The 26,967-nt window shown below is 42.2% G+C and overlaps 1 protein-coding gene across 1 annotated transcript in view; it reads left to right on the forward strand.

Moving 5' to 3' along the window:
• The window catches only part of lrmda (leucine rich melanocyte differentiation associated), a 1,010,599-nt gene that overhangs the window by 835,529 nt on the left and 148,103 nt on the right, over positions 1–26,967 (forward strand). The window lies entirely within an intron of this gene.

Consider the following 26,967-nt stretch of genomic DNA (forward strand, 5'->3'; position numbering starts at 1 on the left):
TTACTTCTAAAGACAGCTACCAAATGTGCAGTTCTTTCATGTTGTGAATCTTTGCAACACTGCAGTACTTTTGCAGTTACCCAACACTGAACAATGGGAAACACTGCAGACCCTATAAATGATTTTAACATTTCATGAACACATTGGTTTAAAACGTAATTTCTTTTTGTCAGTTTTCATAACTAACTGGAGCAGATTACAAAGCTACTGATATAATATATTAGTTTGATGGACAGAATTACACCCCCGATGCTTCCTGCTCTCCCCAATGACGCACAGTAACCAAGTGTGCTGTGACACTTCTCTTGATTTATTACCAGACTGGGAGGCTGTGTGGGAGACAACATTCACACACACAGTTGAAACTGGCCCAAGGCCTAGTGGATAAAGTTGGCCTGTAATTCACCAGAAATGTGTCACTATTAAAATGGAAAGGGTCACTGATAATACTCTTGAATTTATTAGCTTACAGAAAAAAAGTTCAGTGCAACTTGTTACTTGATTGTTTGACATAATATTGTCAAGGCAAAATACTCAGCCTACCAAAGATCTACAACATATTTCAAACCAGATGCCTCAGCTCTTGGCTTGTCACTGCCAGAACTAAACAATACACCAGAACAGAGAGATTGCAAACTGTGCAGTAATTAATTCCAGTTTAAGACAAATTCAGAATCAAGTGAAATCAGGCAATTCACTTCACAACTGATCACAATCCAGAACTATTGGTGTACAATTTGTATATATGTATGATGGTGTATATTCTTATCTGTAGCACTTCTCATCGAGTTTAATTTAGTTATTCTTTCTTTTCATGTAAAGATGAGTGGCAGACAGCTCAGATGGGTCTCCATGAACAAACCCCATATAGGAAAATGCTGACAGACTTCTATTAATTGTGCTTTTACACGTGCAAGTGCATGTGGCACACTTTTCAGGCTTTTGTAAATATTAGCTTGATTGCTTTCAGCTTTCTACAGATCTAAACTCGTCTTTGGTTAATGACAGGGTTAAAAATTATTCATTAAACTGACCTGGAGTGGCTTTGTTAACTGGAGAATTGCCTTGCTGTTCTATTTGGTTTATAGATGTGATCAGAAGTAAATTTTTAACTTAATTAATTGGCTGTTTCTGTTGACAAGAAATTTATGTGGCAATAAGTTGCCAGAAATAAATGCCATGCATAAGAAATGAGATATCCATCACAGGTTTGTGCTCCAGCAGCTGCACTGCCACTAATATGAAAGTATTTCAGCCAGCAATGATCCTGCTGTTATGCAGTCAGGATTACATATCCCCACGATCCATTGCTTTCTGGAGTGGCACTTATGGGGGTTGATAATAACAAAGACTTTTTGATTTATTGTTGGAAGTGGAAGCAGAGCTTGATGAGATTAAACAATTTAGCAGCAGAAGTGTTTCTGAAGAACTGATTTGTAGTTGCCAGCCCAGGTTAATTTAGTTGCAGATGTACTTGAGCGGACTCAGCAGACAATTACAACTTAGCATATTGTGAACCTTAGTAACTGGAAGGAGTGGATATGTGTGTTAACAACAGGTATTACAACTTATTTTAAGGTGTTCAATATTAGAATGTTAGATGTTTTCTTTGCTGTATTTCTTTCACAATTGATGTTTTCACAGATACGCTGGTCAAACCTGGTTGTCTGGAATATTTTTCGAATTGGATATGAAACGATGTGAGAGTTAATTAAGGCTGGGTATTAGCTCTTAGTGCTGCTCAAACAGGGAAAAGATCAACACTTGTATACTTAACAACTCTCTGAAGTACGAGAATCACATGAATCTGTAAAGCTTCAAGAGTTTTTTTTGGTAATTCTCTGTATAGTCACCAATGCTTCTAATAAAAAAACACTACACTTCGAGAGCTTGAACTTGCTCTGTGAAGAGGCCTTAAAAAAAATCTGTAGCAGATGTTTTATGATGAAAAGTGAGTCAAATAGCCTGGGAAAGCAGAGCTCAGCAGGTCTGTATAGATATCTTCCCACATGTGGGCTCAACTGACATTGTATAGGTGTTTTTCTTGCTTCCTATGATTTATTAAACTACCCTTTATACTTCACAATGACAGCTGGGCCTGTAACACAAGACTCGCTTGTTTAAAATCTTTCAGTTTAAACCAGAAATTGAGATTAGCCCATGGCACTATAATACTATAAAGCACTCAATGAGTGTTTACATATACAGATATAAATGAGTAAAATGCGCAATCTCAACTGCGGATGCAAGGTCAGTTAAATGTTTGGAATTCAGCCTCATGAATTGAATTGAGGCTGGGGTTACTGTTATGAACCACTAACTGCTTGTTGTAGGCAACCTTCTCTTGTCTAACACTGAACTGCACATTGTTACCAGTCTTCAGCATGGTAGAAGTCAATTTTAACATGTGATCAACTTTCATATGACCCTACAGAGTGCAAGTGCAGTTAAACACAGTGGGTAAACAATTGAAAAGTATATGCTCCACACTACATCTAAGTAAAAACTTTGTGGAGCAAAAGGCAGCCATTTAATCGATGAACTTTGTACAGCATGTAGTCATGCAAAAATAATGGAATTACAAAGCGGAAAATGTTGGGTGCTAAAAGTTTGTTTGAAATAAACTCTTGGTTGTTTTTTAAATTTTTTTCTTAATTTTCTTCCATACCTCCCTCTCCTGATTGTAATGACTTCTTAAATAAGACCATAAGAATTAGGAGCAGGAGTAGGCAATTCAGCCCCTCGAGCCTGCCCCGCCATTCAATACGATCATGGCTGATCTCATTTCGGCCTCAACTCCAATTTCCCGCCCTCTCCCCATAACCTTTCAACCCGTTACTAATTAAAAATCTGTCTATCTCCTCCCAGCATCCACTGCAGTCTGAGGTAGTGAATTCCACAGATTCACGACCCTTGGAGAAAAGTAATTCCTCCTCATCTCTGATTTAAATCTACCACCCCTTAGCCTAAAACTATGGCCTCTCGTTCTAGAATGCCCCACAATGGGAAACATCTGCTCCACGTCTACTTTGCCTATCCCCTTTAGCACTTATATACCTCAATTAGATCTCCTCTCATCCTTCTAAACTTTAGCGAGTATAGGCCAAAATTGCTCAATCTCTCCTCATAAGACAAGCCCCGCATCTCTGGATTCAATCTAGTGAACTTCCTCTGAACCACTTCCAATGCAACTACATCCTTCCTTAAGTAAGGGGACCAAAACTGTGCACAGTGCTCCAGGTGTGGTCTCACCAATGCCTTGTACAGTTGCAACAACACTTCCCTATTTTTATACTCTATTCTTTTAGCAATAAATGCCAAAATTCCATTTGCCTCCCTTATTACCTGCTGTACCTGCATACTAGCTTTCAGCGATTCATGCACGAGGACACCCAGATCCCTCTGCACTGAGGCATTCTGAAGTTTCTCTCCATTTAAGTAATAAATCGCCTTTGTATTCTTCCGACCAAAATGGATAACCTCACACTTATCCACATTAAACTCCATCTACCAAATTTTGGCCCATTCACCTAACTTGTCCATATCCATTTGTAAATTTCTTATTTCTTCATTGCAACTTACTTTCCCACCTATTTTGGTGTCATCTGCAAATTTAGCTATAGTACCTTCTATCCCTGAATCCAAGTCATTAATATAGATTGTAAATAGTTGGGGCCCAAGGACCGAACCCTGTGACACCCCACCAGTTACAGCTTGCCATCCAGAAAAAGACCCACTTATCCCGACTCTCTGCTTTCTGTTGGTTAGCCAATCCTCTATCCAAGCTAATATATTATCCCTAACTCCATGTGATCTTACCTTGTATGTTAATCTTTTGTGCGGCACCTTATCAAAGGCCTTCTGGAAGTCCAGATATACTACATCTACAGGATCCCCATTATCCACTTTGCTTGTCACATCTTCAAAGAGATCTAGCAAATTAGTCAAACACGATTTATTCTTCATAAAACCATGCTGACTCTGATGGATTGCATTTTGACTTTCCAGACGCCCCATTACTACTTCCTTAATAACGGATTCCAACAATTTCCCAACGACAGACATTAAACTAACTGGTCTATAGTTTCCTACTTTCTGCCTCCCCCCTTTTTTGAATAAGGGTGTTATATTAGCATTTTTCCAATCCACCGAAACCTTTCCAGAATCCAGGGAATTTTGGAATATTATAGCCAATGCACCCACTATCTCTGCTGCCACTTCCTTTAAGATCCTGGGTTGTAGGCCATCCTGAGGACTTGTCACCCTTTAATCCCAATAGTTTGCTCAGTATTTTTTCTCTAGTGATGGTGATTGTTCTAAGTTCCTCCTTCTCTATACCCTCTGCATTACCTGTTACTATTGGGGTGGTACTGGTGTCCTCCACCGTGAAAACCCAGGCAAAATATTGATTAAGCGTCTCTGCCATTTCTGCATTCCCCACTATTAACTCCCCAGTCTCATCCTCCAAGGGACCAACATTCACTTTAGCTACTCTCTTTCCATTTATATACTTGTAGAAGCTTCTCCTATCAGTTTTTACATTTTGTGCTAGTTTCCTTTCACAATTTACCTTTGCTCCTTTTATTATTTTTTTAGTAACCCTTTGTTAACTTTTAAAAGTTTCCCAATCTTCCAGCCTGCCACTGACCTTTACAATTTGGTATGCCTTAGTTTTTGCCTTTATGTTATCTTTAACTTCCTTGCTTAGCCATGGATGCTTTTCCCCCTATTACCATCTTTCTTCCTCTTTGGAATATATTTTACTTGGGAGGAATTGCTGGAGTATCTATGGGCACTCACTCTTCCAATATCTTGTAATTTGGCTAGGCATCTATATTTTCCTCATGCCTCTCTGGTTGCATTGGAAAGTTTTTCTGTGTTAAAGAAACTATATAAAGGCTTCTTGTAGTTTTTATAGTGTTGACTACTCATTCTTTGCCATTGATCCCTCAAAACTGTGTGACTCCTTACATCCCTCTATCTCTCTCTCTTCTAATATTCAGATATCACATGATCATTACTTCCTATACCTTTTACTCTTTTCAACCTATGTGGCCACCTGCAGTATGGCTTTGTCCCTTCATGGTTGGTTTTTTATTTTAAAAAACTACCATAAACTGGATTTATTCTTTAATGTCAGCTGTGGCTCTGTGTTGGCACTGTTGCTTCTGAGTCAAAAGGTTGTGGATTCAAGCATTGCACCAGACACTTGAGCACATAGTCTAGGCTGACCCTTCAGTGCAATGCTAAGGGAGTTTTGCACTGGGGAGGTGCTGCCTTGCAGCTGCAATTTTGAACCAAGACCTTATCTGCTCTCTCAAGTAGGCATAAAAGATCCTTTGACAGTTTTCAAGGAAGAGCAGGAGGATATTTCTTGTGTCATTACTAACATCACTAAAACAGATTTTCAGTCAATTTTCCCCATTGCTGTTTCTGGGTCCTTGCAAGGTGCTAAATTACCTGCCATGGTTTCCTACATTAATCGTGACCACAATTCAAAAGTGCTTAATTGACTTTGAAGCTCCTTGGGATGCAATCAATAGGGGTGTAGAGTACAAAAGGAAGGAAGTTATGATAAACCTGTCATCGGCTATCCCTTGATTTGAGGGTGATGTTTACTCAGGGCCATGAGTTTCTGCCATGAGTCTTCATGTGGCTGAGCAGGCCAATTCTCAACCTGCAGATCATTGGGCACATGGGGCAGGATATCCTTGTCGTGGGATCCAGAGTGCAGGACTTGCTTCCTTTTCTATCCTTCTCTGCTGCCATTCTGCATGATCATTTCGATGTTGTGACACAAAGCGCAGTGCAACTTGATGGACAAGTTGTTGCCATTCTGAATAAGTGACAGCAAGTTCCTCCCAGTCATTAATGTCATTGCTGTTGTGCTTCAAGGAGAGTTTCAGAGTATCTTTAAAGCACTTTCTTTTTCCTCCCTGGAATGTTAAACATTTGAGAGTTGGGAAAACAGGACCTGGCGAAGGAGATGTTTTACAGCCAACCGGACACAGTGTCTAGTCCATTGAAGTTGATTTTGCAGGAGTTTTGCCAGAATGTTTGTGGAATTGCTTTAAGAAGGGCACTAGCATTGGTTCAGTGGCAATCCCATTGAATCTGGAGGATGTGGCATAGACATTGCTGATTGAATTTCTCGAGTGCCCTTATGTCTCGCTGATATAGAATCTAGGTCTCACTGTTGCACAAGATTGTGGTGATGACAGCTGTTCTGTACATTAAGACTTCTGTTGACTTGTTCTCTGTTATCAAACACTTGCTGCCATAGTTGTAGAAGGCTGAACTGCCGCAACTGACCTGTTGGACCTCCTCGTCAATGGCTGCCTTTTGAGAGAGGTGGCTGCCAAGGTATGGGAAGAGCTCAACATATTCCTAAGTTTCCACTTTAACACGTGTGGGATGCAGAATATTTAGCTGACCAGATGTGGGTTGATATGAGTTTTGTTTTGGCAGCATTCAAGGAGATGGCAAGTTTTCTTATGCAGAGTTGAATAGGTCGAGAGTGGTTTGCAAATCTGTTGCAGAGTGGGCAATGACACAGCAGTCATCTGCAAACTGTAGATAATGTAAATTAGATGGTATTTAATACTGACACCAGATGGCAATTCATCTTTGTTGAGGTGAATAACCGCAATTAGATGGATTGTAAATAGTATGGGGGCTATCCCACAGCCTTGCTTGACCTCAATCTGGATTTTGAAGGCACCTGTTTCAAAATGCCCAATCAAACAGTTGCAGTCATATTGTCATGAATTTCCTTAGACATCCAAATTTTTGGAGCCCAACCACAGAATTTCCAAGTTACTGAGTCAAATGCTTTGCTCAGGTCAATGAATGCAATGAAGAGTACCTGGTGGTGCTCTTAACACTTTCCTTGAACTTGTCTGGCAACAAAGACCATGTCAGAGATTCCTCTGGACGGTCTAAAGCCACTCTGTGTTTCTGGGAGAATTTCCTCAGCCACATGAAGTAGGTGTTTCTGGAGAATGCGTGTTGGGATTTTGCTGTGGACAAGAGGAAGTACCTCAATAGTTTCCACGGCATAATTTATCTCCCTTCTTGAAGGTAGTTATATTTGTCACATTCCTGACTTTGGGGGCGAGGGAAAAGTTCTTTTTCCTCCCAAATTCAGATGAGTGCATGGCATCTTGATGTGAGCAAAACCCCAACTGCTTTGAAGACCTCAGCTGGAATACCATTGGGATCACAGGTTTTGTTGTTTTTCATCCATTAGATTGCTTATTGCAACTCTCCCATCGATGGTGGTTCACCCATTGATTCTACCAGAGGGTAATAGGGGACAACCTGGAGAGTATCAGCTGCCACAGTGGATTTCAGGTTGAGGAGTTGCTCAAAATTTTCTTTCCATCATTGACAGATGGCATTGTCATCCTTAAGAAGAGAAACATCATCCCATGAATGAAGAGGATTTTGTCCATTTGACCTTGAATTACAAGTATTGCCTTCCTGTTGACAAACTTTCTAGAGGTGGACATGCCACCAGAATAATCATCTCACCAACGCAAAATCTTGTGCCTTTAACACCTATATCGGCCCAATTTCCTGTGGGTTATATGATCTCCTCCCAGAACATTTTGATTTTTAATACTTGACTGTGTACATTTTTTGGCATTTTGGAGCCTATGTAATTCTGAATACTAATCTTAGTATCAACTTTTAAATTAAGTAAAAACATCATCACCACTCACATCCTATTCTCAAGTGCATTGTAAACCCAAATGATACCACAGGTAATCATATCGGGGAATAGCAACCTTATCTCAAGAATTAAAAGAAAAAACATTCATATCGGACACATCCAGATTGTTGAAGCCCTCAATTCCTTGATCATAGCTTTGTATGATGAATATCATTAAGAAAGCAACACTGTTGTTTAGAACACCTGAAGAAAGTCTAATTTTCCCTTTTGACTCTCAAAAGCATTCCAAGACTTGCCAATAACTTCAGTCAATGCATTTTATTCTCAGCTCATAGCCACGGTGGGTAATTTCCTTCAGCCTCTTCCTTTTTAAATTCTGCGAGTCCTTACTTAGCCTCATTAAACTCTACAGGCCTGGTTTTGGCCTTTTTCGCTTTTATGGGTTCCACCTTGACCCTTTCTATCCTGGTAGGCTCTTTGAAGGCTCTCTTTCCATCTTCATCACTTCAAGATAAAAGTTGGAGAAAGAATTGGAGAAACTGTATCAGCCACATTTCAACAGCATCTATCAATCTTCTCAATTCATCCTTTTCAGTTGTCACATTTTCCCCTCCTCCATTCCTGAAGATGTTGACTTCTGTTGGGATATCATTTCATAAATGTTTCACTGTGTCATGGACAGAATTTGCATTTCCTTTACTGCCTGTGATCACTATGTTTGTACTTAAGAAGTGTGCATTTTCTTACCCTCAGAGCGAGTGTCCCAATTAAATATTTCCAGCAGCAAGCTTTTTGAGAGTTTAAAATAAAGAAGGTTATTTATGAATCTAATACATTTCATTCACTTGTTTCACACGCATTCTCACACACGCAAAGGTTAGATACAGAGGAAGGTAATATAATGTTACAGCTTATAATTATCTCCAGTCTCTTTCATGGCAGGCCTGTAGTTTCTTGGATGAAATTGATGCTTTAAAATTGAATTGAAGGTCTGGTAAAGTGAAGGATTCTCAGGCTGTGAGGTTTCTTGTAGTCGAATTTCTAGGAGGTTGGTTCTTAGGTGAAGTTGAAGTTGGAACAGTTGGGGAATCCTCCTCTCTGTTAGGATCTCCTATTTTCAAGGTATTGTTGTTTATTGTCCAGGCTTTGGATGACTTGCAGATGATTTGATGGCTTTCAGTGCAACTCTGTCTGCAAGCAGCTTCTTGCTGATTTAAAAGCAGACTGCAAACCTGGCTGCCTCATGATGTGACTTTGTACTAGTTCAAAGCACTTTTCCAAACAATTGTGGGTGGTTATGGTGATTATACATATGGTGTTGTGAGTTCAACAACTTGAGAGTTTTAGATAGCCAGTGTCTTTGTATTTGAATGACCCAATCAATTTGATAATACCCTTTTGGATTAGTTTCAGGAAAGGGCATTAATTCAATATCAGTCTAGAATATTGCTTTTGTTCCCTCTTGTTTCAATCCACAAAAGAAGAAAACCCTCGGGCAGCAATTTCTTTGTAGCTTTTTGTGGTTTTTAAAAATATGAAGTGTTGACTGAAAGTTCATAATATACTGGGACATGACAATTTAATTGGGATACTCACTCTGAGGGTAAGAAAACACACACCTCTTAAATGCAAACATACTGATCATGAACAATAAAAAAAAATGCATGAATTGTGTCTGTGAGAGAATTGGGGGCTGCATTTGGGATAGCAATTCACTGAAAACGAGCCAAATCTGACAATGAAGGCAATTTGGAAGTAGAAGGGAAAAGTAACTTTGTCAAAATTGTTTAAACAGAAACAAAAGAGATTAGAGCAGTAAGCTTTGTGAATACTAACAATAGAAAGTAAGATGGTTACTTTCAATGTGAAAGCATTTGTGCGAGAGAAAGACTTGGCAAAGATTAGCATCCCTAAACACAGACCAGCTAAAAGCCATAGCTAAGCAGGTGGAACTTAATATATGCCATAAAGCGTGGAGACCTGAGATACTAAAGATGCCGTGCGAACATCTTGGCCTCGCTCCAAATTCGGAATGGGTGGAAGATGCAGAACCTGAAACAGACCAGGTTATCTTAGCCAAAATTTGCCTAGAAGAGCAGAGTTAGAGTTTCATGCAAAAGTGAGAAAACCTCAGGAGACAGAGCATGCTTTCCAACTTGGAAAAACCTAAGAGTTACAGGGACAGAAATATAGAGAACTGAGACAGATTGCAGCAGCTAGGTAGAACTTGACTTTACCTAGTGGTAACTTAAATTCCCTTAGTCCAGAGACAAATTTTGATTTGCTAAAGTATTCCTGATTTGTCCCAAGTTTGAAGAGGAGGATGAGGAAATTTTCTTCACAGGCTTCGAAAAATTGGCAACTCAATTATAATGGCCAGCAAAGTTTTGGACACTCCTAATAGAAGGTCAACCAGAAGGAAAGGCCCATGAAGTCTATTCCATGCTACCTATCGAAATTTCTGGCAGTTATGATCAGATAAAGGCTGCTATTCTCATTGCCTATGAACTTGTACTGAAGGCACATCACCAACAATTCCGGAACTCATAAAAACCATGCAGAAATTCCTGGAATTCGAAATAAATAAACAGCTAGCATATGACTGGTGGATCTGCGCCCTAAAAATTGATGCACCTACGAAGGGTTAAGAAAAATTAATACAGCTAGAGGAGTTTAAAATCTGTTTCCCATACAGCCTCAAAACTCATTTGGAGGCACAAAGGGTTTCCAAAGTCAGAGACACACTATCATGGCTGATGACTATGATTTCACCCATAACCCTCTAAACCAAACCAAATTTGAGTCTAGTACCTCTTACCGGCAAGAGAGAGGTAGGAGGGGGGGGTAGATGGAGCTGAAATGAACTCCAGTGGAAAGGATAGCAGAGAGTTCAGAACAGATCAATCCCTAACTTTAAAAAGAAAGAACCTGGAAAGTAAATCAGCACGACCTGCTTGCTTCCAGTGCGGCAAGCCTGGGCACATAAAAGAAAACCATTGGTTCTCTAAGAAACCAACAGGTGGAACTGCGGTCAGAACCATGCCCATAGCCTTTAGAGTACTGAGCCCAGACTCAAATGAGACAGGGATAGGACAAGATACCTACCAAGGCTTCTTATACAAAGGGACAATGAATCCTTTTGAATCACAAGCTCCAAGAAGAGAGAGAACCATTTTTTTTTTAGAGATATAGGATGTTTTCAAATATTGCTTGTAGCAGAGGCTGCTAACTTGATGCCCAGAAGCAGGACAAACACTACAACACAAGTTGTAGGGCATGCTGGCACATGTGTAAAGTTCCCCTGGTAAAAATTCACCCGCAAGAGCAAATGTGTCACTAGTATAGTGACGGTTGAGGTTAGTCCATGAAGGGAGTGAACCTATTGTTGGGAAATTACTTGGTGGGGTACCAAGCACTGTGCCTATAGGGTCAGATACAGTGCCCAGAGACTAGGGAAACATCAGGCAACCAGAAAAATTCTATTCAGCTGCAGCGAACTGAAAAAGTCTCTAATATCCTACCGGGCTCAATGGATCCACTAAGAATTAGGGAAATAGAAGGAAAGCCAGAGGACTTTCTGGAGGCTTGTAGAGGGCCTGCTGAGGTAGAAAGGGTCAAGATGGAACCCCATAAAAGCTAAAAAAAAAGGCGAAAACCAGACCAGTAGAGTTGAAAAAGACTCAGGAAGGGCTTGTGTAATTTAAAAAGAATGAAGGGGCTGAACCAGAGGTCTGGTTAGCAGACATCTTCTTTCAAGATTCAAATGGGAATAGAGAGAGTTCCCAAACCAGCTGACAGACAGTGAAGGAAATGCCCTACCTGCTTGAAAAGCCACAGGGTAGTGCAGCAGGAGCTGGCCAGGCACTTGTGAGCAGTATTGTCCCAAAGGGCATGGGCAGATTGGGGACCAACCCGTCCCCAAGGTAACAGAAAAGGGAAAGTCAATACTCCTTACGATGATCTGCATTTATGAAAGCCACAAGGGAAGTACAAACACAGCTGACATAGAATTAACCACAAAACCATCACAGGATCAGGTTCGAAACTTAAATCCAGCTGGACCGGACAGTTCAATTTCCAAGGCCAGTAACAGTAGGATGCAGGGGGGAGAACCCAACCACCTCACATGGGTCTAAAATAATATACTCCACACAACCACCCTTGAAATAAGCATCACAATTAACAAGCATCATCTGAATGATCAGACTGCGGGGTTGTGGAAGCGGCCATGAAAGGGTTCAGAGACCTGCATACCACAACAAAACAAACAGTGTAATTTACATAGTACAAGCTTCAAAACCGAAATCAGCCTGGTGAAAGCTGATTCCTCCCTAGGAGCCAACACAGATTTTGAACTTTCCTCAACTGCTAACAGTATTGAGAGTCATGTCTAGTAGAGCTACCATTCCAGAAACCTTGTGTTCTGATATCTTTTGGATTAGTTTCAGGAAAGGACATTGATTCAACATCAGTCTGGAATATTCCTTTTGTTCCCTCTTGAGACAGGGGAGCAGTTTCATCCAAAAAAGAAGTCATGACCCTCGGATGCCATCTTTTGCAGCGTTTTTGTTCACTTTTTTTTAATAAAAATTAGTTTGAATTTCAGAATATGCTGGGGCATGACAACTGATTTACCAGTTTGACTGAGTTGGTACTATTTTTTCTCTGAATTAGAAAGCTTTGTGTTCAGGTCCCACTCCAGGACCTGTGCATGTGATCTAGGCTGAAGTGTGAGTGCAGTGCTGAGGGAATGCTACATTGTTGAAGACTCTGATATCCAGCTGGATTATTTTCAAATTTAAATTGTTCCAATGTCCTGGCCAACATTCTTTCTTTAACTAATACTGCCAAAAACATCTCATTAACTGGTAATTCATCTCATTTACAGTTTGTGGGATTTCGTTGTATGTGGATTTCTGATATGCTTGCACATTTTACAATGACAGCAATTCAAAAGTAATTCATTGGATGTAAAACTTTTGGAATATGTCGAGGATGTGCTAAGGTGCTATGTAAAAAAAATTTCATGTATGGGACTACATGGTGAGGATTGACAGACTATTCAACTGTGGGGACAACTGAAGCTCAATCCTATCCTCATCCAATGTGTATAAACACACATACACACACACACACACACACACATCTGTGTGTGTATGTACACATACACTTCCTATCAGGATCACTGATACCAGTCAGGAGTGGCTCACTAGTTCCATCACTAACTCATTGATGTTGAGGCCATTTTAGTATTCCTCCATCCAAACAAACATATGAATTAGGAGCAGGAGTAGGCCACTCGGCCAGTCAAACCTGCTCTGCCATTCAGTAAGATCATGCTCATCTGATTTTACCCTCATATTCCTGCCTTCCCCTGATAATCTTTCATCCCCTTGCTTATCAAGAATCTATCTACCTCTGCCTTAAAGATATTCAAGGACTCTGCCTCAACCACCTTTTGAGGGAGAGAATTCCAAAGTCTCTCAACCCTCTGAGAGAGAAATATTTTCCTCATATCTGTCCTAAATGGGCGACCCCGTATTTTGAAACAGTGACCCCTAGTTCTAGATTCTCCCACAAGAGGAAATATCTTTTCCACATTCACCCTGTCAAGTCACCTCAGGATCTTATGTGTTTCAATCAAGTTGCCTCTTACTCTTCTAAACTCCAACAGATACAAACCTTGCCTGTCCAGCCTTTCCTCATAATGTAACCTGCCCATTCCTGGTGCTGATCTAGTAAACCTTCTCTGAACTACTTCTAATGCATTTACACCTTTCCTTAAATAAGGAGATGAATACAGTACACAGTACTCCAGATGTGGTCTCACCAATGCCCTGTATAACTGAACCATAACTTCCCTACTCTTGTATTCAATTCCCCTTGCAATAAACAATAACATTCTATTAGCTTTCCTAATTACTTGCTGCACCTGCAAAATAACCTTTTGCGATTCATGCACTAGGACACCCTACCTAGTGCGGTACCTCTTCATCTCAGAACTCTGCATTCTCTGTCAGTTTAGATAACCATTCCTCTTTTTTATTTGTCCTGTCAAAATGGACAACCTCACATTTTCCCACATTATACTCCATTTGCTAGATTTTGCCCACTCACTTAACCTACCTATAGACTTTTGTAGCCTCCTTACATCATCTTCACTACTTACTTTCCTACATATGCTTGTTTCATCAGCAAATTTAGCAACCATGCCATCGATCCCTTCATTCAAATCTTTTATGTAAATTCTAGAGAGTTGAGGCCCCATCACTGATCCCTGTGGCAAACCACTTCTCACATCCTGCCAACCAGAAAATGATCCATTTATGCTTACTCTCTGTTTCCTGTTAGCTAGTGAATCTTCTATCCATGCCAATATGTTATCCCCTACACCATTGTGAGAATGGATGTTTTTTTAAAATAATTTGGGAAATATTGGGTTATTCTGTAAAGAAGGCTGGGAGTCTGTGTGTGTGTGTGTGTGTGTGTGTGTGCGTGATTTAATTAAGCTGGACAAGAGTTTGATAACAGTCAGGTTGTCTGGGGGTTTGGAAGCATTAAAAGGATGGAGGTGTTAAGCTGAGGTACAAGTAAGTAGGTTGGATCTAACATTTGTGTTTTTAGATAAGTTGAGTGTTTGTTTGAATATCAAAGGGGAGTCAGAAGTAATAAGAAACATGATTACATCTTGCAGTAGTTCCATAGGTAAACGAGTAGTGGGGATATGATATTTTATTGATGCCAAAAGCAAAGACAAGATGGAAACATGTAAGATCTTATATTTGGAAAGGTTTGAGTTTCAGAGGTGTGTGAGAACAATGGAATGAAGATGAAAGGGGAAAAATATATATTGGAGTTACTGTGGATAGCTCTTGAGCTGGAGAGAGAGCTGGACACAGCTGGAGATAGCTGGAGCTGTTTGAGTTGTTGAGATAGCTGGAGCGCTGGGCTGGAGGAGGATGCAGTTTGAATCACCCATTCAGCCAAGCCAGAAAAGTCTTGGGCTACAGCAAGCAGTTTTATTCTGAAGTGAATTCTATTGCAGAGTGGAAGAGGGAAAGGTCATGTGGTACACTTTTATTGAAGCTACAGCAGTTTGCCGTGTGTAAAATTATTGGATTTCATATTTAGACATATATAAGGGAGTGTTACCTGGAAGGTGTTTACTTATGGGTTTGTCCAGGTAGACTGATTTTGGGGGAATGTTTTGTAAGACTAACCTTAACTGTGTAATTGTATTCTTGTGTGCTTAATTTTTTTAAAAAAAATATTTGTTAATAAAACTTCACTTTCAATTTTTTGAATCCCCAAAGTGTTATTGGATCTCTTACTGCTGAGATCGGTACGTTGTTTTCTTGGTTTCAGAATACAAAAAAAAACTACGTTTTCCCCTGTGATTTGGTTTGGGCAGCAATTATTACCAGCTGCAGTCATACCACAATGAGCTTTTATTTTCCGCAATAACCTTTGATGAGGCACCTTATCAAATACCTTCTGAAAATCCAAGTATAGCACATCCACCGGTTCCCCTTTATCCATAGCACTTGTTACTTCTTCAAAGAACTCCAATAAATTGGTTAAGCACGATTTCCCTTTCTCATCTGAAACTAGTTTCAATTCATTTAAAAATAATGAGGCATAAATTAACTTCCTTTAAAAATAATAGAGTATAAAATGGGCTGCCATTCACTTTTGTCTTCGTTGTGATTACTACCCAAGATCCTAATATACTTAACCATGGGTGTTGAGGACCTGACCAATTTTTTCCAGAGTCTCACAGCAACTTCGGTCTTTGACTACTTTGGAATCCTTAACTATGCCAATAAATAGAGCCTTGTCGGATCCAATTTAAAAAAAAAACACCCAGTACATTTGGTACTGGCTTTCACTATTGAATGAATAAACTCAATAAAGTGCTAAGAAGAAGCATGATTCTTTTATTCCTTTTAGCCTTCAGCTGATTCCCTCATCATGACTTTCCTTTTGCATCAAGCATTTGTTGATAAGCATCCAGAGCTATTGAGAGATTTGTTTACAGAATTTATCAGCAAGAAATATCATCTTGCCAGGCCCAACTGGGCAATGGTCTTATTCATATAGAGACTCTCTCTGAGGTACCCCATGTTATTGTTAATTTTACTAGATGTCCTTGATCACAAAACTTTGTATTGAAAGTACACTGTTGTTTCACCAACGCTGAGAAGGTTGGGCCATGGGTGATGGTGGTGGGGAGTGGTGTAGGGTTGGGTTGGGTCAGGCTTTGGGGAGGGTGTCGTGTTAGGCCCTGTGGGGGATGTTGGGTCAGGCCTTGGGTGGGGGGGTGCATCGAATTGGGTCCGGCCTTGTGGCGTATGGATGGGGAGAGTCAGGCCCGATAGTGGCAGGGGTGGGGGGTAATTCCATGGGTTGGGGAGTTCCCGTCGGCGGATGTAGTCCCTTTGGGGGGGAGTCCTGTGGTGAGGGGAGTTCCGTGGGGGTCCAGTGTGGGACTGTACAACAGTTATTCAGAAGCTAGAATTGGTTTTAATTCTTCTAACTGTTTCTGGGTAACTATTGATGTAAGACAGTCGGAACCATTTGAAGCTGGTGATTTAAATTGCATTTTTGGATAGTTCCCAATGCAGGGCAATTGCCCTGGGACAGCTTGCACTTCTCAGGCAATTGCTCCCCAAATATGATGCCCTGGAGTTCGGAAGTTACGGCATTTTCGGTTTTAGTTGGATGAATTAAGGAAAATGTGATGAGAAACAAATGTAATGTTGAGGAAATGAAAGAACATTTTTAAAAATGCTAACCTGCACTTAAGGCTGGTGGGATGTGCATTCAATCCTACACAATATCAATGCCATGGTTAACTTCTGAGAGTAATCCAGATACTTCCCCACGGGAAATGAGGGAAAATTAGAAGGAAAGTCATCTGACTATCTTTCCCATGTCTCTTGATAGCAAGTTTTAGCTAAGCATTGATTTGGGTGTGGGAGCAATAATATTGAAGATGATGCATGACGAAGAATGTCAAGGAGGACAAAGACAGAATTACTTTCAGAAGTGTCCTTCAAGCAAAAAGAAAAAAAAAATGAATAAAAAACAATGCAGGATTTTGAAGAAATAACCATTGAGGTCCCTCTGGCACTGTCTAATTGTTCATATCCTATTAAAGCCTACTGGAGCCTTGACCACTTAGTTCCTCATAAAGTGATATGCTACTGAAAGATACAACCTGGTAACTACACCTGCTTTTGACCTTTGCATCGTTATGATAACCAAGTTTCACTGTGTCAGTCCCTGATAGCCAGCAAATTGGATGTAAAAACAATTCTTCAAGGCCACAATAATGTGCCCAGATCCTCCATTTCAGGTTAGTTCTGTGTGGTTTTTATTTCTGCATTTATTTTTAAAAATTGCCTTCTAAAGGAAGCTGTATATTTCAGCTGACCATAACATTTTTCCACCAGCAATTTGCCAATTAATTGTGTGTTGTTTGGAAAAATGTTGAAATCACTTTGAAGTTGAGCAACAGTCCTGCCTCTCCACTAGCATTATTATGTGACTATTAAAATATTTAATTTTCAATAAAGATTTAGGGAGCACTGGGTAAATGTAAAGCTGCTAAGATCAAGTGCAAATTGGGTGCACTATTTGCCTACATAACAGTGATGATACACTTCAAAAGTAATTAATTGGCTGTCGGCCCTTGGCGATGACCTGTGAGTATCAAAGGCTTCCTGTAAATGCCAGTTCTATCCATTAAGTTAAAAATGAGACAATAATTTATTTTCTCTCCCCCTTTATTTTGCACTCATTTCTCCCCCAGCCATATTGAAGAAGTTGAGTCCTTGCTGGGCCCAGCCTCGTGGCTGCTGATTGCCCTCTGCCACTGGTTAAGCTGCCCATTGTTTCCGGGAGTCTTGACAGTAAATGTAGGCAAGTAGGTTTGATTTTTACAGAAAAATCTCAGTGTGATCCTCAAAGCACCAATCAACATTCCAGAAGCCCATGTTATAAAACAGGATGGGCTAATTCTTTCATCTGAAATCACTGAACAGGATCATATAATAAAAACAAAAAGTGCTGGAAAAATTCAGCAGATCCGGCAGCATCTATGGAGAGAGAAACAGAGTTAACGCTTTGAGTCCAATATGACTGTGTTGGAGCTGAAGAGAGGTAGATTTGCAATGCTTTTTTGTGCTGTTGAGAAAAGGAGGAGGGTCAGGTGGAACAAAAGGAAGGTCTGGGATAGGCTGGAGGGTGGGGGAGATTAAACACCAAAGATGTCATGGGACAAAAGGCAAAGGGAGCGGTTATGGTAGTAATTAAAAAAACAAAGATCAAAGCAAAATACGGCAGATGCTGGAAATCTGAAATAAAAACAGAAAATGCTGGCAAAACCTAGCAGGTCTGGCAGCATCTGTGGAGAGAGAAACAGAGCTAACGTTTCGAGTCCGTATGACTTTTCCTCGGAAACATTAACTCGAAAATTTAACTCTGTTTCTCTCTCCACAGATGCTGCCAGACCTGCTGGGTTTTTCCAGCATTTTCAGTTTTATTATTATAGTAAAAAGCAAAGCTTTGATCGCAAACAGGTGTTAATAACTGAATAAAGATCAGCTCTGCCTGAAAGTAAAAACATGGGGTGGAATTTTACACCGACAGGATTTTATGGTCCCGCCAAAGTCAATAGACTTTTGAACAGCTCGCTGCATTTTACGGCCCTTAGCTCACCGTTACGGGACCATAAAATTCCACCCATGAAAACAAGATTCAAACTGACACTTGGGAAAAAATATTGAAAATGGAGGAAACAGTTCATGGTCTAAAGTTGTTAATTCAATGTTAAGTCCAGAATGCTGTCAAACACCTAATCGGAAAGTGAGGTGCTGTTCTTCCAGCTTGTGTTGGGCTTCACTGGAACATTGCAACAGGCCAAAAATATTTGTTGCAATCCCCAAAACATGGTGGGGTGGTGGCGTTGGACTGATTCCCATTTGCCAACATAGTCATTGAATTATGCAGTCAGTCATTGTAAGCTAGTGGCTCTGATCATGGAGTTATCATTCCTGGCCTCATCCAGTATCTACACACATGCACTTCCAAAATGCTTCATTGTATTGTGCTGAGGAACAGATCCTTGGCCAAATCTGCCTCCGCTAAGCTGGTCCACTGGGATTAGTTGCAGTGCCCTTACCATCACCCATCTGAGATCAACAAATGCAGTGTTTCTAGGGATCAAAGAGTATTAACTTGTTCACTGTGTGGTTCAGCTGTTCCTGGAACAAATTCTCTGAGCCATTACAGGAATCTGTTTCTCTTCACTGCTCTTAAAACAATTCATGAAGGAAGGGACAATAGTAAATTAGTCAGGGGAAATGACCAACTGGATAACAAAAGTGTGCAGCAAGAAAAGCTGAAGGATGCTGTACTGTAGGGGAAAAAACAAAATCACAGAGAGCTGAGAAGGTTTTATGTTACATTGAGCATCCTCTTCAGTCAACAGCCTATATTGAAGTGGCTTGATTTCTCAAGTCCATGACAATAATGAAAAATATTACGCTATGACCATATTCTAGGTCTGTGCGATAGCTTTTGCAGAATGGAAATAATAGCAAGAACATTGAATTTAACCTTTTCGCACAGGACTTGACCTAACTTAATTCTCTTACATTAGTTTGTGTCAACTGCCTGATAAGAGGCAGGCTGGTTTTTAGGAATAATATTATTTTGTTTAACCATAAAACAAAATCTATTTGTGTCAGAGTAAATTTTCATTGTAAATTATAAACCTGTTTTTAAAAAAAATACAGCAGTGGTGTGTTCACAATCACATATAATACTAATTACAGTTGTGTGTTTGATCAGCATTGCTATTCTGCTTGGTGTTTTGAGTAAACACCCCAAATACTCAGTTTCTGTTTCCCCATCTTTATATTTTAAATTAGGTCACTCCTTTTGTATTGTAAATACATAGCTAGTTAACAGACAATTGTGTCACAATTTGGTTTCTGTTTAAAGTTGCAGGATAGATAACAGGAAAACATGTATTGTGCAAGATCAATTGTCTCTTGGGAAGGTTGGATGTTCAGGAAGAGAGGGGGGGGTTTGTCTACATTCCCTACATTTCCGACAACAGTGACTTCAGTTCAAAAGCACTTCATTAGCTGCAAAACCCTTTGGGATGTTCTGGAGTTGTGAAAGGTGTTATATAAATGCAAGCCTTTTTTGGTTGAAAGAAATGGGTTAATTGTTCAAATAGTGCAGTGGACTATAAATGAGATTTCATATTGGTTACCTGGCCCAGAATTTTACATTCGGCGTGCAGGTGCGTGCCCGATACACCGGAACGTAAAATAATGTGCGATGATGTCAGGCATGCGTCCTGTCACCGCTCAATGTCACGATATTTCACTAGGCAGGCATGCGATGAAGACGGAGGCACGCCCGCCATTAATTAACGGGCCAGTTACGACCCTTGAGGCACCAATTGTCTGTGATTTTACGCAGCCCGTGTGATTTTCAGGGTGTCACGTGGGCGCAACGGGCAGGATAAGAGGGGTGAGTGGGCTTGCTAATGCAAGTTGCTTGTATTTTAGCTTATAAGTTGTTGCTGCTTGCTTGTGTGAACAGGACAACTTCATTTCGCTTCAGAGCTGCTTTGACAGAAATAAGAGGCTTCAGTTCAGGACTCCGGAGGAGTCATACCGCATGGGGCCTTCCATGTATCAGACAGCCTTCCCTTACTCTGGAAATGGGGACTGTGGTCTTCTCTGAAGGCACCTCTGAGGAGGAAGAGAGAGTCAGAATGGGGAGGAGGCTAGGTGTCCCTTTTCAGCCTCCAGGGAAGCGACCTGTGGGAGGACAGGCACAGGCACAAGGGGGGCTGGGCCAACAGGAAGTGCAAGGTGGAAGGAGCTGCAGAAGATGCCACTGTCTTACAGGTGGCGATGCAGCTACCTGAATATGTCTGATGTGCAATGCCGAAGGAGGCTCCGCCTCTCAAGGGAGACAGTGACTTCCATCTGTCAGATGATTGGCCCTGAGCTCACCTCCGACTGTGTGGGTGGACACCCCATACCCATGATGCCGAAAGTCACAGTGGCCCTCAACCTCTACGCCTCCGGCTCTTTCCAAGGGTTGTTGGGTTATCCTTGTGGAGTCCCCCAATCAGCTGTCCACAGTTGTGCCAAGCTGGTGACAGATGCTCTGTTCAGGCGTGCATTGACTTTCATTCACTACCGCTCAGACTAGGCCAGCCCGGCAGAGCAAGCCAGAGGTTTTTTGCAGCCATTGCTGGCTTCCCCTGCATCCACGGTGCAATAGACTGTACACATGTGGCCATCAAGGCGCCAGCAGATCAGCCGGTGCCTTCGTCAACAGGAAGGGCTTCCACTCCATGAATAGTGTGTGATCACAGGATGCAGATTCTGCAAGTCTGTGCAAGGTATCCAGGCAGCTCCCATGATGCTTACATCCTGAGACACTCCCAGGTGCCGAGGCTCTTCAGTGCTCCAGCCCGGTTGGATGGATGGCTGCTGGGTGACAAAGGGCTACCCCCTCAAAAGGTGGCTCATGACGCCTCTCTGCCATCCAAGAACAGAGGCTGAGCAGTGGTACAATAGGAGCCATGCCTCCACAAGGCTGGTGAAAGAGTGAGCCATAGCTCTTCTCAAGATGTGCTTCCGATGCCTGGACCAGTCGGGGGGTGCACTGCAATACCCTCAGATCGTGCGTCACTGATAGTGGTTGCATGCTGTGCTTTCCACAATCTGGCGCTGGAAAGGGGGGACACAAATGGAGGAAGAAGATGTTGATATAGCTGCTCTGGCAACAGATGATGAGTCCAGTAGTGAGTCCAAGGACAAGGATGGTCAGGAGAACGCTGAGGGGATAGACGCTGACCTGGGCAACCTCCGGGGAGGCAGGGACACCCGGGAGGCTTTGATCCAAAGCTCCTTCAGCTAGCCTACCAAAGAAGAACCATTACTGCAAGCCAGGGCTGCAGGCTCCATACTCGATACCTGACAGGAACATTTGCCTGGTGAACAACATGCACTATGCGCCATTTCAATAAAGTTCAATGACAAACAAGTTACTCATAACATCATGGGTTACCCTGCACCTGCAGAACTAATGAAGTGCCCAGAGGCTTGTTGAACACAAACACACTTAATGCTGTGGTGCCTGGCATACATAGTACAAATTAAATTGAAAGGTGTTATCCATCACACCTAACAATAATTGACGTAAAAGTGGGAGTTAAAAATGTCACCAGTGATAAGCCTGTGTCGTGATTAAGGTGTTTTAAGTTTTCGCTTGCGGGTGCTACGTCTTGGTGTTCCCCCCTCACTGGCATCGGCATTGGAGACAGCTGCTCACTCTGCTGTCCTGTTGGTCTTGATGACCTTGGCAGACGTCCTCTGGCCCGTGGAACCTGTGCTGGCCCCGCCTGGGAGCGAGCGGCCAGTTCCACAGCTGGCACCTCCCCAGTCGCCACAGCCTCATCAGATGCCATGTTAAAGGGCAAAGGGGTGGAGGAGCTGCTACCATCATCCAAAGCGCCCTGAGAGGAGCCTGCAGGGACAACAAGCAGCTCGTGCGCCAACATCAGGTTGCTTTGGACCTCCCTGAACACCATTGATGGACGGGCACCTAGCTGGGATACTGGGTGCCCAATCCATCTCCCACACTGATAGTGACCACCTGAGGCCATTGCCAGTGTGAGGGCTTGCAGGTCCGAGCACATCCCCAGGAAGCCCTGATTCAGCTCCTGGAGGAGCCTCCCTATGAGAGTCACCACTCTCTCCATGGAGGAGGCATTGCACTCGGCCATGAGGGTCATTGCATTGCTCATGCCCCTCATGGACTCCTCCACATCGGAGACCATGACACGCATTCCCTCATGTATCTCCGCCAGATCCTCCCGCACACCCTGCTGGACTTCCAGCATCTGCTGCCTCAGGGACAACTCCAGAGTCACATCATCAGTCACCAACTGAGCATGTTCCTGGTCTTCAGCAGTCCTCCGGCCCCCTCCGCCTGCACCTCAAGCAAGTGTGAAGTGCCCTCACCGCTGTGCATCGAGATACTATCCGCCGATCTAATGCCCACGAGGTGCAGGTATCTGCGCTGGTGCCTGTCTGGCTGAGAGGGTGTGACGCAGGTAAATCCTCTGGGGTCAGGGTTGGGCCTTCAGGCTTCTCACCCCGATGGGCTTCTGGTGAGCCTGAAAAGAAGAACAAGGACATGTCATCAGTTAAAGTCATTACAATGTCACTGTGATGCCTGGCACCGGGATCAGGGTGCCCTCAACTTTCCATTATCAATGGGGATTCCATGTTCGTGGTTCACATCAATATAGAGACAACAGCGGAATGGTTGCTCTTACAGACATTCTGACCTCAGTGCACTGCACCCTTACCTCCCCGCGGCACCCCAACCTCACCACAGCCGGTTGACCTAGGTGCATAGTGCATCTCCAGCTCCAGTGCCTTCTGCTCATATCTACTCAGTCCTCCACCAGTCTGCAACCTCTCTGCATTGTTATGGGATGCCTTCTCCTGAAAGAACAGAGGAGCATTGATTTGTCCACCCTGTACCTGCATTGCCATTGCAGCCTAGCCAACCCCACCTGAGGAATACCTCGCAGGGCTCAGCCGATTTGTGACCCTAAAGCCGCAAGACACTCAGTCCAAGCAGCCAGGGCTCATGCACTTGCCCAGATGCTGCCTCATTGACATTTGCCACTCACACCCTAAGAACTCTGAGGTCCGGAGCGCGGGGGGGGGAGGGACGCTCCTAACTACTGTGCTAAGTGACCCATGCCAATATGGCACTCACCCTTCCTGATCGCAGGAGATCCGCTTACAGCACTACACCCATGTGCGTCTCACTACATCATGGAAACTCACCCTGGATGCCACCTCCTCTCAGGCATTTTTGGTGAGGTGGGGTCAACCTCCTCCCATCCCTAGGGACAAGGATATCTCTGCGTGCTGCCAACTCCTCCAGGAGGGCAATGAGACACTCATCGGAAAACCGTGGGGCTGACTGCCCTGCCGACCTGCCCTCCCACCTGCCATGTTCAGTACTTAAGTGCTCCATGGCGAGGTTCCTCTGAATCACTGGCAGACTTCGCATGGCTACCACGGCCGCTATTGAATCAGCTGCTGGATTGACCTTGGACCCGGCGGACATTGAGCTCCCGCTCCCGCCTGCCCCTTCTCCCTGTTGCCACTGTCGCGTCTTATGCTGGGCGGGTCTTAATTGGCCCGCCCGCATAAAATGGTGGTGCGGAGCCAATCACAGGCGGCGGTGAGCTTCCCGGCCACCCCCACCCACTCCTGCCCAGCCCACGCGCCGAATGTAAAATTCCGGCCCTTGCCTCTGGAAATTGGAGTTTAAATCTAACCAAAGCAAGTGCAACTAAAGTCATCTGTTAAAAGTCAAAAGTTGGATCTGCTTTTATTTTATACAGAAAAAAATCATAAATAGTACTGGATTTGGTCAAATCGGATATAAGAAGCATGAACTAAACAGTCTGATGTATTTCTGAGATTGCATTAAGGATTTCTTGTTTGAGCAGTGCTTGGATATTCCTTTGGTAGCTGATGTCCAACTATACCTGACTTATCACCATATAAAAGATTCAAGAGGAACATAAATGAGAACGGAAAATGCTGGAAATGCTGTGCAGCTCACATCTGTGAAGAGAAAAGCAGACTAAGGTTTCACACCTGTGAGCTTTCATCAGAAGACCAGGATTATCACCCAGGACAATACTGCAAAAAAAAAGGAAACAATTCCCAGAAACTACATTAGCTCAACTATACATGGTTTACATTGGAAAAGTGGGAGACAAAGTGTTGCATTGATGTAAATGGCACTTTGGTGAAAAAGTTGCCTGTTGAAGTTGAAGAGTTTATCAGAAAATGTGTTCTTCCTGCCCCAAACTATAATGAAATCCTATTTTCTTGAGTACCATTTTACATGTATGTTCTTATCACACATGGAGGATTCTTGCTAAGAGTGGGCTTGTAATTGTTTTGTTAGTGTGGCTGACAGCCCAACCGGTAGAGATAGCTTTAGGGTTGCTTAGTGCTGTGTCACCAGGTGTTCTTGTTTGAATATTGTGTTCTCAGCGTTTAATTTAAGAAGGGAAAAAGCAGTAACAATATAATGATTGAATTAGATGGAATAACTCTGCATGTCAAGTGGTGTATGTAAAAACAGTTCTGGTGGAGAAGTTGATTTCAACTATTTGCACAAGTTTTATGAACTCCACAAGTAGAAAAAACTTCAAGTGCAGTGAAGGCTAAATTTCCCACTTCATTTTAAAGTGTTTGAACTAATTTGTCCTTTGTGCTGGCTCTGAAATAGTTTGTTTCTAAATTATTGTGTTTCACTTGCAGTGAGTTGTGATTAACAATTGAGGAATGTTTTGAAAAGGATGAAGATTTTCATTAAAAATATCCTTAGCATTTGTTGATTTGCCAGGTTACCAAGGGCACTCCTTTCAGCCTGCAGTCACAAGGTTGGTCACAAGAAGGTTGGAAACTATTCTGAAGCCATTCTCTTTTCTTAAATAACTTTTATGCCGCACTAGAGTTCAGTTGTTGTAAGCCCATTAACCCATCTTTCAACTGATAAAATGGCTTTTAAGTGTTGGGACTGCAAGTCTCCTATCAGTCATTAGTCCCTAGTGGCACAGGGCAAGCACATTGTTAGTCTTTTCTTGTCTCTCATCTGATTGTACATGCAAATGCAAGAACTGTAGCTCCTCAAAACTGACAGCAAGTCCAAGTGGGAAAACATCGACAAGTTTATACAGTAAGCTTTCACATAAATATCAGAAGTGTTATTTGGTGAGAAAACTGAAGAATTTGAAACTATTTGGTTTAAGCTTCTAAATCTCCTGAGATTTCAAAGTCTTTTTTTTTACTTTCTAGTTCCCACTCTCTCACTTTTCTCATCCCACTGTAAAAAACCTCTTCTTTATGGGGCTGATAAATTGCAGGCTGATGCCTAGCAACAACATTCCTGTGCCTTAAGTAGCTGCAAGCCCTTGGCTGAACCCTTTGATGTGACTGTCAGGGCAGATTTATTTTGTTTTAGCACATTGTCTACTTGTCCAGATGTATCACAAGATAAAAAGAAGTAGTGTTTACACTTCTTGGAGCTGTAATTAAATTGTGTTTTTGATAAGGCTCAGAGAGATCTGAGATGAAAAAGGGGGCATCAACCAGGGCAAAGAAGGGAGCCGTTTGTTAGGTGAAAACACCTGATAGCTCAGTAAACATTAGTTTGAAAATTGGAGGGAGGGTATATACCTTTGAACCCTAGAGGAATTTGTGCCCCTAGGAGACAACCATTGACCCACATAGATTCAGAAACAATATTGTCAAGATAGCGCATGCATAATAGTGTTTTTTTAAATCACTTTTTAAAGATATTGTCAGAATTCAATTAGTGTTGTACTATATTGGAACAAGGCACCTCCTGAGCTCTGATTGTACTGAGCTTGATAGCACCAAGTGATATAATGGAAACACCCTTGAAAAACTATTTCTCTATGCAAATTTCTATAGTGCCAGCTACAATAAAAGCACTTTGGCAAAGGTGTTTTAAATTTAGACAAAGAACTGATTTGGATTTATTCTCCTCCTTAAACTACAGATTAATACCTGTTACGGACATCTCCCCCAACCCCCGCCCCCCACTCTACCCCCATCGTAATTACAAAAGCGCTATTCAGTTATAAAACTGAGACAATGTGTCACAAATTTTTGGCAACTGCTACGTTTGCAGGGTATGCAGTGTTTTGCTATTTTGATTACACCATGGTACTAGTGGAATCCCTAAGTTTCCACATGTGCTCCATTTACTGACCTCGCTGACAGCAATCGAAAGTGAGTCAATTCAAGTGAGTAGTTTTTGAGAGACTAGCTTCCATGGGAATCCAACTCTCTGGCCCCAATTTTAACTCAGGCGTAATTTTTCATTGCCATTGCAAATTCAAATGCTTCAGCCAGAAACAGACTCAGAGTATTTTAAACTCCTGGGGCTTTTTTTATTGGTTTGCCACTGTGTTTCAGGGACAATGTAGCTTGGCCCTCACAACAGGAGTTCATGGTTATATGCTCTGCAACTTTGGCAGAAGTTCAAATGGCTGCATGCAGACTCAGGGCTCAAACCGGTGCTCATTCTTTGATACATTGGTGAAGTAATTGGATAGGGGCTTTCAAGGAGTCACTCATCTTCTACAGTCACCTCTTCCCACAGATCAATATAAGTGATGAGTT

This window comes from Cetorhinus maximus, chromosome 27 (assembly GCF_964194155.1).
Source record: "Cetorhinus maximus chromosome 27, sCetMax3.hap1.1, whole genome shotgun sequence".
Taxonomy (NCBI): domain Eukaryota; kingdom Metazoa; phylum Chordata; class Chondrichthyes; order Lamniformes; family Cetorhinidae; genus Cetorhinus; species Cetorhinus maximus.